Here is a 13,149-nt window from a genome sequence, read left to right on the forward strand (position 1 = left end):
CATTATAGAGTCTGTATCAAAGCACTGCAATGAAAATCTGCATGCTTCTGCCTCGATGTGTTTTCCAGGCTTCATCATTCAGCAGCAGCTCATCAGCTAGTCTTATGGACCTGTTTCTGTTGTAATCTGGCCCTGTGAGAGTGTGTGCTCTGCTGCAGCTGGGGAGACACTTGGTGGTGCTTTAGGTGTTCAAGTGACCCTGAGTCTTGAAGATACAAACAGGAAATGCTCTTCATATGGGGAGACACTGCCTGAAGAAATGCTTCTAAAGCTTCTGGTGGAAGAATACGTCCCATGGTGGGTATCTCATTTTGAAACAAGATTTTATTATAACTGTTATTTTATTATAACTGTTTTAATTCATTATGAATGGCTACCCTGCTCTGGTCAGAACCAGGACAGACTGAATGAAACCCAACCTTATGCCAAAGACAGGTATCCACTCAGTTCTATAATCATCCTTCAAAATGAAACACATAGTGCAGATTAAGTTCTCAGGGAGGACAAACCTGGACTTCACATGATAGCCTGGCTGTGGGAAAGGTCCCAACTCCAGTGCCCTTTGGGTGCTGAATCAAACCATCATAGCCAGGGAGAAGAGGAGCTGGTGATATGCAAGCTTGCTTTTGCACATTCCCATCTGGAGTAAAGTACAATGGTTTCTGGGATGTCTAACCAGGAGGACACTTAGTGCTTTGCCTCTTCCTGCCTGGCTCCTCTTAGCACTGACAAGATGAGCCTTTGTGGCAAAGAAGTAATGCAGACCTTTCTGGTTGACTGACTTCATGTGATTCACAGCAAACATGAAGTCACCTGTATCACAAAAGCATGTGATTACATTGGTGAAAAATAATCAGTTGGATACTTATTTCAGGAAATGTTCCAGGCCAGGTTGGATAGAGCTTTGAGAAACTTGGTCTAGTGAACAACATCCCTGCTCCTGGCAGGGGGGTTGCAACTAAATGATCTTTATGGTCCCTTCTAGCCCAAAGCATTCCATGATTCCTCGACAATACAGAAAGCACGTCATGCCTTCAGTGAAGTGTCACTTAAGAAGAAAAAATGAGATTTCACTTCCTGTATGTATCATGATCAGCAGCTCTGTGATGTGCAGCCAACTTTCCCATATATTTGGAAATAAAGGAATACCTTCTTATGGTAAGTAGCACCAAATGTAGACAGCTCTTATAGCTCAATTGTGTCTGTCTGAAGAGCGGTGTTATTATGGTGCAGCACAAAAGATTTACTGCATGATGGCTTTTTTCCTGAAATTAACAGCTGTCTTTTGTTTTAATCATTGTGTATATAAGGAAAATAAGGTCATAAGACATGGAGCACTTCTAGTTCTTAAGGGCACTCTGCGTTGCCTAGGAGAAAGCCTAAAGTTTGCATAACAGCAAAAAACAGAGCAGCCTTAATTTTGCAAGTGTGTAACAATTTTACTGTAGATGAAAACTCCAAAAGGAAGCCTCCTTTCATTTCCAGCACAATCCACTTGTTGTTTGTGACTTTTTGGCACACAAGTGCAAGGAGATATAGTGAGGTACTTTTCAGCTAGCAGGCATCCATTTCCTTCTCTGAGGCAGAAATAATCATTGTTGAAATCTATCTCTGAAAACAGGAAGCTTTATCATTTCGATTTTCTAGCAGCCTCGCCCTTTCTTGTGAACCTGACCCTGGCTACGAATCATCTGCTTTGATTCAAGCACGACTGTTATAAGACTGAAGCACAGGTATTTCCTATTTTCCTCTAAAGCACACTCGGTGTATGCTTAGAAACAGCCCTGCTCAGGGTGATTCATCCAGCCCTGAGCAGGTACACTGGTTAATGGAGCTTTACACAGGAGACCCACATGTTTATATCGTGCTTTTATTTGTGTTTTATTTCTGTGGAATAGAGGGAATGAAGCAAGATCCCTTCCACTGGGAAAATATTATCTGAGAGCAAAGCAGAAGGAAAGTGCTGAGGATGAATTTGCAGGGACCACAGCACAGATGTTGTTTTTTGACACAACAGCAACAAGTAAATGGCTGTACTAGTGGTACTTAGCAAGAGGCCTCTCCACACAGGAGTGTAGCAGACTCACAGCTGCAGGGATGTTGTCAGATACATTTCATCCCTTCTCCAATGGATCCTTGGCAGCGTGTGCAGGGTTGGGCACACACGATTGGTGGCACTGACTATTTGCTCCGGAAGAGAGGAGTAGCCAGCCAAGACCACTGCCCTCCCAGCAGTGTAGCCACTGAAGCCCCCAGCCCCTCTCTGTGTTTCTGCACCAGAAATATCCTCTGGGATACCCCAGGCTCTGGGTTACCCTATGGGAGAAAGCCCCTTCACTCCCCACTCTGCAGGCAAGCTGGTGCCAGGATGAGGAGCCCCTGGGACATGCTAGCCTGGGAAACTGCTGTCATCACTTTTGTCACAGGCTTTTGTCTTGCTGGTTGTGAAGTAATCGTGGGGTGATGATGGTAGAAGAAAAGATATTGGCTTGAATGCAAAACACTGTAAAATTGCATTATTCCCAGGAGGACTGGCTGAACACCTCTCTAAATCAACCCAGGGAGTGGGCATTGAAATGGCTGACAAGAAGTTCCAGAAAGAAATATTTTGAAAAGGATCATAAACAAGGTCATTGTAGGTTTGAAGTCATCTCCAGTTCCAGTAGAGTTCAGCGTATCTGACACTGCTTCTTGCAGGAGTATTACTGCTTTCCTCAAGCAGGCTGCAGAAAGGTAATGGGAGGTGGTTGGGGAACTTAGTTCCCATGTTGCCTTCTACTGTTTGGACAACCCTAAACTTATTGTTTATCCTGGGATCTTTCCCCTCTGTGTCTCCCACCCACAGCATAGAGGTCATCCAGAAAAGCACTGTGCAGGGGTACAAGGGTCCAAGTGCACTAGCTCCATGCAGTTCCATGTATTAACTGAGTTACACTCAGGCCAATGTACGTAGAGACAAGGAGAAGGAGCTCTGATTTCCCATTCCAGCACTTGTGGCACCCTCTTTATGGCATTGTCAGCTCTGTGCCATTGTGTCTTTGTACAGATCTGCTCTATACACACATTAGCTGGGTTAGCTGCAGAGCCAAAAGACAGGGCTGTGCTGGAAGTAACTGATCAGCATTGGTCAAAACTGCTGTTGAAATCACAGTCAGTTCCTGAAACAGTAGATAAGACATCCTTCAGCAAGCTCCACTCACTGGCATCACTGCTTCTGTCTTCTGAGGGCAGCTGCCTGCTCTGCCTCCAGTTCTCAGCACTTCCTTTTCCTCCCACCACCTGTGGTACCCAGGCCCTCCCTTGACTAAACCCCTGGGAAAGTCCTCCCAGGATCTCCAGAGAAGGAGCATGCAGGTGCTAACCATCCAGCCTGCTCCTGGTGCCTCCTGAGCCCTGCATGGTGTGGGCTTGTCCTCACGAGCCCCAGCATGCCCAGAAGTGTCTGGGGAGCTGCTGAGGAAGTGATGAGGGCTGGCCGCAAATACAGATTGTGTCCTGGCTGTGAACTTGACAGTCAGGAACTGCAAAATGCTTCTGTGGTCTAAAGCAGCATTTTCAGTACTTTTTGTTCTCCGGGGTTTCTTTTGCTTTGTTCACACCAGAGATCACTGATAATAGATGAGGAAAGGGGAGAGGAGGATTTCTCATTTGCAAACACGGCACTCTGCTTCCAGCAGAGGAGATTTTGCAAATCCTTTGCAAGCAGGGGAGCAAAAACTCACAACGGAATAAGCACCAGGATTTACACCCACAGTACCTGCATGATGACGTCCAGCTGGCTGACAGGAACAGACTCTCTTGAGCTTTATTTCTGCTCACTGTCACCAGGAGCTTTTGAACATGCATATGTCACACTCCAAAGAGACGTGTAGCTGCATGACACAGAACAGAAACTGTTTCTGTGAAAGGAAGAAAACAACTCTACAGACTGGGAAGGAAACATGAGAACAAGCAATCTGGGCCAAGAGTCTAAACTCTTTCCCCTGAATGCTTTCCCAGTCTCTGACCTCTCGTTATTTGATTATCACAAGTGAAATCTAAAAAGCGTATTCACTGATTCCTGAATAAATGCTAACCTGTACCATGGGTCATACTTTCATACTTCACATTTTTACTGGTACATGTGGGGCCTGAGCGCTCTGGCAAGGGGTTCTGAGTCAACTGTGAAGAGCCAGAACAGCTGAGACACTGCTTTTACAGCAGATTATTATTATTAGCAGATTAATTATTATTAATCAAGACAGACCATCCCAAATGTTGCTTGATATTGGACTTTGTATTTCTGCTTATTACAGGTTTAATGGATATAGTGCCAAGCAACTTCTGGTTTCTGCTATGCACAGCTCCAACCAGAGAGCTAACTAAAGGCATTTCCTGGTCCCATTAAGCAGCAGTTGTGAAGAAGATGGACATGGATGATCAAGTAAGAGAGCAAAGGAGGCAACACTGTGCAGCACAGAAAGCTGAAGGTACAACTTCCTTGTTGTCATTCAGATTTTTGTAGGCGGCACAGCAAAGGATGTTTTTAAAGGTACTTTCAGAGAGCAGCACTAGAGCCTGCTACTAGAGAACAGCGGACTCTGTAGAGGATGTACTCAAAATCTCCTGGAGGGGAGGCATGGGGAATCTGGTGGGCAAGGCATAGAGCAGATGAGGCTCTGGCAGTGAAGATGTGCAGCACTTGCTGTGTAGTCACACTAGGGTGCAAGTAGTGCATGTAGACAAAATGTTAGGCAGTCCGTGGTGAAATCTGATAGGGGAAGAAGAGGCTGCAGGGGTTGTGCCCCTAAAGCAGAAGGGTAGGGCAGCTACTGACAGTTTGGGAGGGAGAAGCAGCAAGAGATAAACAGCCTCTTTCCTCCCCAGCCCTTGTGGTGTACAGTGATGATTAAAATCTGAACTGATTTATAATGAGTGCAGCTATTGCTGTCTCACTTATCCCAGTTCTTTGCAACATAACCCCCTTCTCGCACCCCAGCCATCACTCTGCTTGTATTGATCATGATTTTGCATAAGGAACAGGCTGACCTTCCTTCCCACCCACACACATTTGTCTGCTTTTTGTGTACAATAGTTGTTCTTAAATCCATGGGTACCAAATTTCTTGCTCTGAAATCTTCCAAGCCAGTCTTGACAGTATTGTTTTCTTTTTCTAGTCTGCAAAACACTAAGGAAAGTCAAATGTAAACCTGGCTTTATCACAGTGCAGAAATTAGATCATTGCACATGGTACAAATCTTATGTCTGAGCAGATTTTACATTTTCTCATGCAACGGGGATGTGCATGCACAAATCCTGGCTTTGCGTGTCAGATGTTGTACTCATCAGTCAGACACACACAAAATCACAATTCTACCTGAGAAGCAGGATCCAAGCAAACAGTGTTAGTGGCAAGACCCTGCACTGATGCTCTCACATATCCTTGGCCGCTTGAGTCCCTGAGAATTGTCCAGCTCCTAACATAATGCGTCTTTTATAAAAGAAAAAAACAACCTTCCCTTTCTTTTTCTGAGGCCACGACTCAGGCTACTCAGACTTAGATCCAGGAAACCCAAGAAGGATGTGGTTTTTTAAAGCAGCATTGACAGGTAGTGTGTAGGCAATTAAATCATTATCACAGTGTTTAAGCCAGTTTACTGAGTTGCAAAAACGAGTAGGAATGAAAGTGGTGGAAAAGATACTGTTCCTTTTGTTTTTTTGAACAAGCCTAGATCTCCAGTCTCTGTGGACAAACTGAGTAGTTATTGATTTTGTAAGAATGCACAAAAACTAAGATACATACTAATTCTGTCTGAAATACAGCCCCTGTGCACCCAAGAAGAGAGACTGTTCACAATAAGATTGTCATTTTTGACATGGGTAGAGTTTTGCAGGCCAGCTGACTTGGTCCACACATGCCACTGCTGAGAATAGTGGTCTCCCTGCATCCGGGTGCCTTGCTTCCCCACAGAATGGAACAAGTGAAATATTCACCATACCAAACAAAGGGCTCAGCTTAGCACCCTGCAGTCAGAGTGCTGGCAAAGGGAGGGGAGAAGAGGAGGAAGAGTGAATCCCCATTTCAGAAGTAATATGGATTTGCACCATGCAGTCTTGCCCATGCCTGCATTTTTGTTTCCTTCAGATTTTACAATCCATTTAAACTGATTAACTAATGGGATAAAAATTCACAATGTTCCCAAGTAACAATCAAGTCAGTATTAAATAATAACATTTTAAACTCCTTCCATCACCACATTTATCAAAGTGAGGCTGACTCCAGCTCAGCCTGGTGCCCTGACCCCCTGTGCCATGAATCCCTGCTGCTGGCAGGAGCTCTCTGCACTCTCGTCTGAGCCCACTAGCTGCCTCCTGCCCTGGGCAAGTCCCCGTGGAGCTGCTTCTGCAGTGGTAAGCAGATACAGCTTTTGTGACTCCCATCTCAGCCTGCCATGCCGTCTCACCAGGGAGGTACTACACAAAACCTAAGCTTTCCTTAGGTTCTCTTTCTGGCAGTTCATCCTATAGCCATCAAAGAGTAAAGGGGTCCCAAAGACTGGGGAAGAAAAAATGGAAATAAAGGTGAGATGGATTTTCCCTCAGCCATCTGAAATTTATCCTACACTCCCCATTTTGAGGAGAATTGGTCTATTTCATATTCCTTCACTCCGATTAGGTTTTTGGGTTTGATTGAAAAAGACAACCTAAAAGAAATCAAGGTGGCAACTAGATTTTTCTCTTTTTCTTTAAAGAACCAAAGCAAATGAAAGGAAGAATTATTACAAGGAAAATTCTCAGATGAGTTTTCTATTGATGTCCTAGTGTGGTCTATATTATTAATGACATATAATGCCTGCTCACAGTTTAGTGGGTTTTTTTTCCAGTTTTTTTCATCATACAAGTGTGATGAGGGGATGGCAATGTTAGAGTTGTGTTTCAGTCCAGCAGGCTGGATAGGAAGGGAATAGACAGTATAATTATGGCAAGGGGTCGATTGCTGATACCAATGCATGACTTCTGAATTTACAGCAATAGGTAAAAGATGCTCTTTTGCTTTAGAAGAAGCAGCATTTCTTGAATGGTGAGAGACAACACAAGTACACGTTGTTTTTTTCAGAAAAGCTTTTACTCTCACATTACCAAGAGAAGTGGTGGAACCTCAGCAGACTCACTTTTAAGCACTGAGGAAATAGTTAAGTTTCAGAGTATTGGTATATTTTTTTGAACTGAAAATTGCTTGATATTTTTATCCCTGCAAACATTTTTAGCATCCAAATTTGCTTTAGGTGATTTCCCCAGGCAATTAGGTAAAGAAAGTAGCCCAGTATTATTGATTTGTCTTTGTCTTGCTTCATGCTGTGCCTGGTGGCAGAGTGTTGTTTTTCAGTTTCCCATGCTTTTTCATGAAAAATGAGAACACTGAATTCTTCACTGAACAATGTAGTTCTGCAGTTTTGTTTATTTTTGCAAATTAAAATCCTCTTTCAGCACAGTGTTAGCTTTGGAGCTAGCAGCTTGTGTTAGTGTTGGACCTAGAAGCTAGTATTAGTATGGTTTGGCTGCTACATTCCTCCAGGTAAAGCACGGCTGACAAGTCTTAGATCTTCATGCACAAAACAGCCTTTTGTGCAGCACAGCAACCAGCAAAATACACAGGGTTAAATTCATCCACCAGGTTTGTTGTGGTGGTTGAGCTCCTAACATTGCTCAGTGTTCCAGAAGGGTGAGGATCACTGAGTGCTGATCATGGAGGGTGGTAGCAGCAATTTTTGAAAAAGACCAGAGGGGAAACACACACTGAACAAGAATGAGAAGCAAGAACAAGCAGAGAAAAGAGTTGAGGGAGCAAAAAGAAAATGAGAAGCAGACAGCGCAAGACAGAGAAATAAGTAAAACACAGTGGTGCACTGCAAGCACAAAAGCAGAAATGGAAGTGAAAAGGGGTGTTTTGAAGGGACATTCAGCACCAGCCCCAGTCCCACTGGGTCAGCATTTCTCAGCCATAATGCACTCAGGCCCTGTACAATTCCCTGGCCCAAGCCCAGAGCAGAGATCTCTCTCATGGCTGCAGCTCAAGACACTGCTGTGCCAGCTGCCAGAAACACTCCTGCTCTACTCTCCTTGCTCAGGCTGAGCCATACTAAGTGAGGCACTCTGGAAAGTGAGGTTACTGCAAAAGAAGGTGGGAAATCCCTCCTGGCTAAGAGAAATAGCCCAGGGTCAAAACATGCAAAATCTCAAAACTTTCCATCACTGCTGTTTTCACTCCTGATCCATTTTTATGCCGAAGTAGTTTCAGGTATGGTTACTGCATTTGGCTGAAGTTAAGAAACTGAAACAAACATAGGGTAGCTCTTCCACACAGTCAGTAGCCTCCCAGCAATTAGCCAGCTTACTGGGAAAGAGGATCCTTGTGGAGTCACGGTCATTTGTTATTTTCATTCTGCCTCGTCAGCCTTTCCTCTGTCTGTGTCACAGAAAAAAGTCAGTTGCCTGAAACAAACTCCAGTTGATCTGAAGTCTGAACTAGCCCTGACCCTAATGACTCATTCCCATGTTTTCCCTGTTTGTTCATGAGCCAAGAAAAGGTTCCCCTGGTTTGCCAGATTTTCAGGATTTTCAGAATTTTCAGTATTTGGGCTGTAAGTTTGGAGAGATTTTCTTTGTGGATAGTTTGACTTGATCTTTTTATTCATTCCCCTTTCACATATTTATGTGGTTATGTTGTGTGATAGGTTGGAGCAGACAGGAATGTGCTCCCTTAGCCCATGCACATTCTCACATTAGGGAGAGAGAACTTGGAAGGGTGAACTCTCTTCTGGAGCCCAAGCAACACATCCTAATATTCAAGTACTCTCATAGTGTAGAGGATGTTATTGAGACCAATGCTGCTCATTTTGAAGTATTTGTCTAGTTGTGCTCTGTGAATCCAAAAGAACAGCTGGTATAAATTTCTCTAGAAATGGTTATCTCTGAGCAGATCCAGCTGATTTAATTTATGCTTTGGTTTTGGTCTGTCTGGTCTCCATGTCACTTCACCACTGGGATAGCCACACTTAGAGCAGAGTTTTCTTTTGAAAGACGTCAGTGATTCATGTGCTCCTACCACAGCTCTCTGCAGCCCTTCAAACAACTGCTTTACTTGCAGAATAAAACCCAAACCAGAAATAGGAAGTTCACAGCCAGATTTCTGGCATAATAAATTAAAATTAATCATGCACTCACTTTACACACTCCTGTTTTATCCACATAAAAGGTTTTTGAAGGCATTTTTTTTATTCTATTCAATATTCCTACACCACTTCACAGGTTGGTAGCTTCTTCTGTCAGTGACAAGGTACACAGCAGGACAAATCATCAATGTCAAAGCTTAAACTTTTAATTCAGGAGCCCATTTAATGGTAAGACTTTGACAAAATTTAAAAAAAATACTTTATGACTGAATCAGTCTTGATTTTTACAAGCCCAGATTTTAACCAGGCTGCTGCTTTCTTAACTACCTATTCATTTGTGTTCATCATAGGCTATATTTTTATAACTTCTGTCAGAGTAATGTCTAAGGCTACCACAAAAATTCATTCCAAACCTTCTTTTTGCAGTGACCTTTCTGTGCAGATGTTCTTCAGTGAACCCAGTCCCCAGAAAACCCGACAGGGATGAGCCAGGAAATGAAATGCTGAGAATCTCAGGCTTGATCTGGAAGGCAGCCAGGGCACACTCCTGAAAGCAAGCAGCAAGGCTTCTGCCTTGAATGTAGGTCACCACTCACTTATGGAAATTCACTGCTCATGTGAAGAGTGCCATGAAGCAGTGCTTTAGGGAGAGGAGACAAACATGAAATGCCTTCTGTGCAGTAATTACAGTGGTGTGAGGGGGAAGGCTCCCAACTGCTTTGGCTTTTTCTACTTCTTTTTCATCAGCTCTGCAGAGGCATGTGAGTATCTGACATCACTAGAGAGATTCCTCGAGGGCACATTTCACTTGGAAGCACAGGTTACATACAAAATTTCTTTACATGAAAAAGGCATCTGTCTTTTGTCTTTTTAAACAGATTACACCCAAGAAGTTGTTCCAGGCTAAGTTCTATTGTAAAGGTGAGGAGATGCCAGTGAGCTAATCTCCCCATTGGCTGCAGATCCCTGCCCACAAGCCTGCCTGCAGTATTTGATGGGGATCATTCCTCTCTTGAGGAATACACACACATTCACACAAACACACAGATATTTGTTGTGGAGATCTAACTTCTCATGGGCTCTATTGACACAAACTGCAGAGCATGCTTGCTCTTTGCTTGTAACCACACAACTAAATATGCTGATATTGTGCTCTGAAAGTAAGGAAGAAATAACTGGCACGGTTAAAATTAGAGCTGACAAAGTTTTCATTGGTTTTTATTTCACTGAGTCATCACACTCATCAGAAGAACATCTTCTTTCTTCTATATTATTTAATTCCAGGACAGTAATGCCCAGTTCTCTGCCATTTTGCCACTCCTTGTTTTGGAGAAACACCACCAGTCACTTAATGACCTGCTCTGCTGGCCACTGTCATCACAGTGTGCCAACATCCTGCACGTTCAATATACCCTAATGCATCTCAGGCATGATGATGCAAAGAAAATGTAAATGTTCAAAAGAAGGTCTCAAGAGATGCCATGCTAAAAGACTTGTACTGGTGCTTCAGTCTCAGATGAAGACATCAAGGTCTTTCATATTGGCTATCTGTCCTGAGAAGACAGCATCTCCTCTTTTTAATAGTTCTATTCCTGCCTTTCCACTCTCCAAAATGTATATACTGCCCTTTGCATTTACATTGTGTGTTTTTCTTAGTCCCTCAATGCATTCATCTCTGTAACACTAAACCTTTCAATAAAAATTACCTTTTTGTCCACCATACTGCTAACAGTTGCACTTCCCAGAAACACACTCCTGACAAATAATGCAGTTTGGCTGCATGGTGCACACCAGTCCTAGTACTGTAGCTCTGGGCCTCAATCAGCAGTTCCCCCATGTCTGTGAAAGGGTCTTCTATCCACCTGCATAACAGGGATATGGAAAGGATTCTGCTTGGCAGACTAAAGTAGGACATCAGGCCCAAATCTCATACAGTCTCAGTTTTGGTCCAATGTCATGATTATTTCATCTTGCTGGGAAATACTCTTGTTGGGTACACGATGCATCTCAGTTCAGTTGCTCCCAGCTAAGAGGAGAAACTCATAAAAGTGAGTTTCAGATCCCAAATCTGATACATATTTAATATAATTTTTAATACAACTGTCAGGACAAAATGCTTTACTGGCCAATGACCATTTCTGAAGAAATACATCTAGGATTTAGGGAAGACATAGGGACCTACATCCAAAATTACACTGGAAAATAAAACCAAAACAAAAAACCCAAAACCCAAACCATTGGCCCTGACTCTTCAGGAATATATTTCATTCTACTTACTGGTAAAAATTCCTCTACTCCTAGAGGTGTAATGCTGAGCATGCCTAGAAGTGCCTTGCTGCTAACCTGGTTGAGCAGGTTGCCATCCGAGCCTGATAAGTAATCAAAGATTGGAATACAAATTCTCTGTTCTATCAGCAGCCTGCCAAACAAATCTGCCAGTTAAATCTTCCAGGCTTAATACAGTTAGTTACAGTGTTTCTGAAAAAGGTCAGCATTTCATTGCAGGAGCCAGCTGCAACCACAGCCCTTTCTGTGAAATAAATCCTGAATTGCCGTGTCACTTGTGCTCAAAAAAACTCCCACTGCTCTAGCCAGAGTCTGGGCTCCAGCACTCCACTCAGCACTTTTAAGATCCTCATAGCCCTGGTTGCTGAGATGGAGTCAGATATGCTGTGAGCCCATCATATGCTGAGAAACTTCATTCAGGGTTTGTGCAATGACACACACTGAACGGTCCATGGGACTTGTCTACAAAGCCTCTAGCTCCAAAATACAACCCTCCATGTATTTAGCACAGGAGTAGCTCCATTAGATGATAATATCAGGAAATTATGTACTTTATTCAGACACCTATAGGAGAAGGGTAAAATAATATGTGTCTTGAGAAAAATTAATAAAATGCCCCAAAACTCTCAGTGGAAAGAGCTGAGGGACCTTGAATTCTCAGGGGGTGAATGATTTATGATCCACCTATCTGAATTATTTATCCTCCATTCACCTCTATGCCATAGAGAAGCAGTTCTACTATGCAGCTCTAGTTGTCTAAAAGTTGGATATCTAGTCAGGGTTGATTGTCTAAAGTCACTTAATAGAAGTTATGCAGACAACTCCAGAGGAAGAGCCACCCCTCCCATCTTAGACACCTCCCTTAGACTCTCTATATTGACCAAAGAGGAAGCTGAGATGGCTAGCTGAGACTAGGCAGCCACCTTAAAATGCTGGGTCCTAGGATAACACTCTGGGTATGCAATTAGACCCTGGTGTGGGTGCATCAGAAAGCAACATCACATTGCTGCCCCATGCTGGGCCAGGGCTTGTTGCAGACAGGGCACCCTGCCCATTCCTGCTCCCACTGCCAGATTCCACTCCAGAGCCACCAGCACCTGGCTGAGGAAGCACACATTCTGAGTGGAGCAAGAGATTAATGGTCTGGGAAAGGTGGTGAAGGTGATAAAGGTGGGGTGAAGGAGAAAGAAGAAAAGAGGGGTCTTGTGTCATGTCATGTCATGTCATGTCAAGTCATGTTATGTCATGTCACGTCGTGTCGTTTCGTATCCTCTCCTCTCCTTCTTGCATTGACATTGGCAATCACACTAACAGCCAGGCATTGTAAATCCCTTCCCATCACACAGGCCTCACACTTCCATCCTCATGCACGCTCATTTGTTACTGTGAGCAGGCATGTAAGAGATATGGCTGCCAAAGCAAAGCTGTTGGAGGGAGGAGAGGCATTGCTGCCCCATCTGCAGACCATAACATGCTGCTCCCCATGCTAGAGAAAACAACCTCCATGAGGTATTATGGGAAGGACAGGAAGACAACCATCACTCAGGATGTTCTGAATATGCAGATTTATATTTGGAGGCTGTTACAAATAAAATTTAAAGCAATCACATTAATCAGGGAATTTTTATGCATTTGCTGCAATGAGACCCAAGTGAAAAGAATCACGAGTGCATACTGCATGTAAAGGTTAATCAAAGGCAGCTTCTTCTTT

The 13,149-nt window shown here is 43.5% G+C and overlaps 1 long non-coding RNA gene across 1 annotated transcript; it reads left to right on the forward strand.

Moving 5' to 3' along the window:
- Positions 1 to 995: 995 nt before the first annotated feature.
- LOC146444289 (uncharacterized) lies at positions 996 to 10,959 on the forward strand. The gene is made up of 3 exons (XR_014846689.1): positions 996 to 1,158; positions 4,296 to 4,469; positions 9,579 to 10,959. It is a non-coding gene; the product is annotated as an uncharacterized LOC146444289 (long non-coding RNA).
- The last annotated feature ends 2,190 nt before the right edge of the window (positions 10,960 to 13,149 follow it).

This window comes from Lichenostomus cassidix, chromosome 1 (genome assembly GCF_008360975.1).
Source record: "Lichenostomus cassidix isolate B80296 chromosome 1, HeHo_3.0, whole genome shotgun sequence".
Taxonomy (NCBI): domain Eukaryota; kingdom Metazoa; phylum Chordata; class Aves; order Passeriformes; family Meliphagidae; genus Lichenostomus; species Lichenostomus cassidix.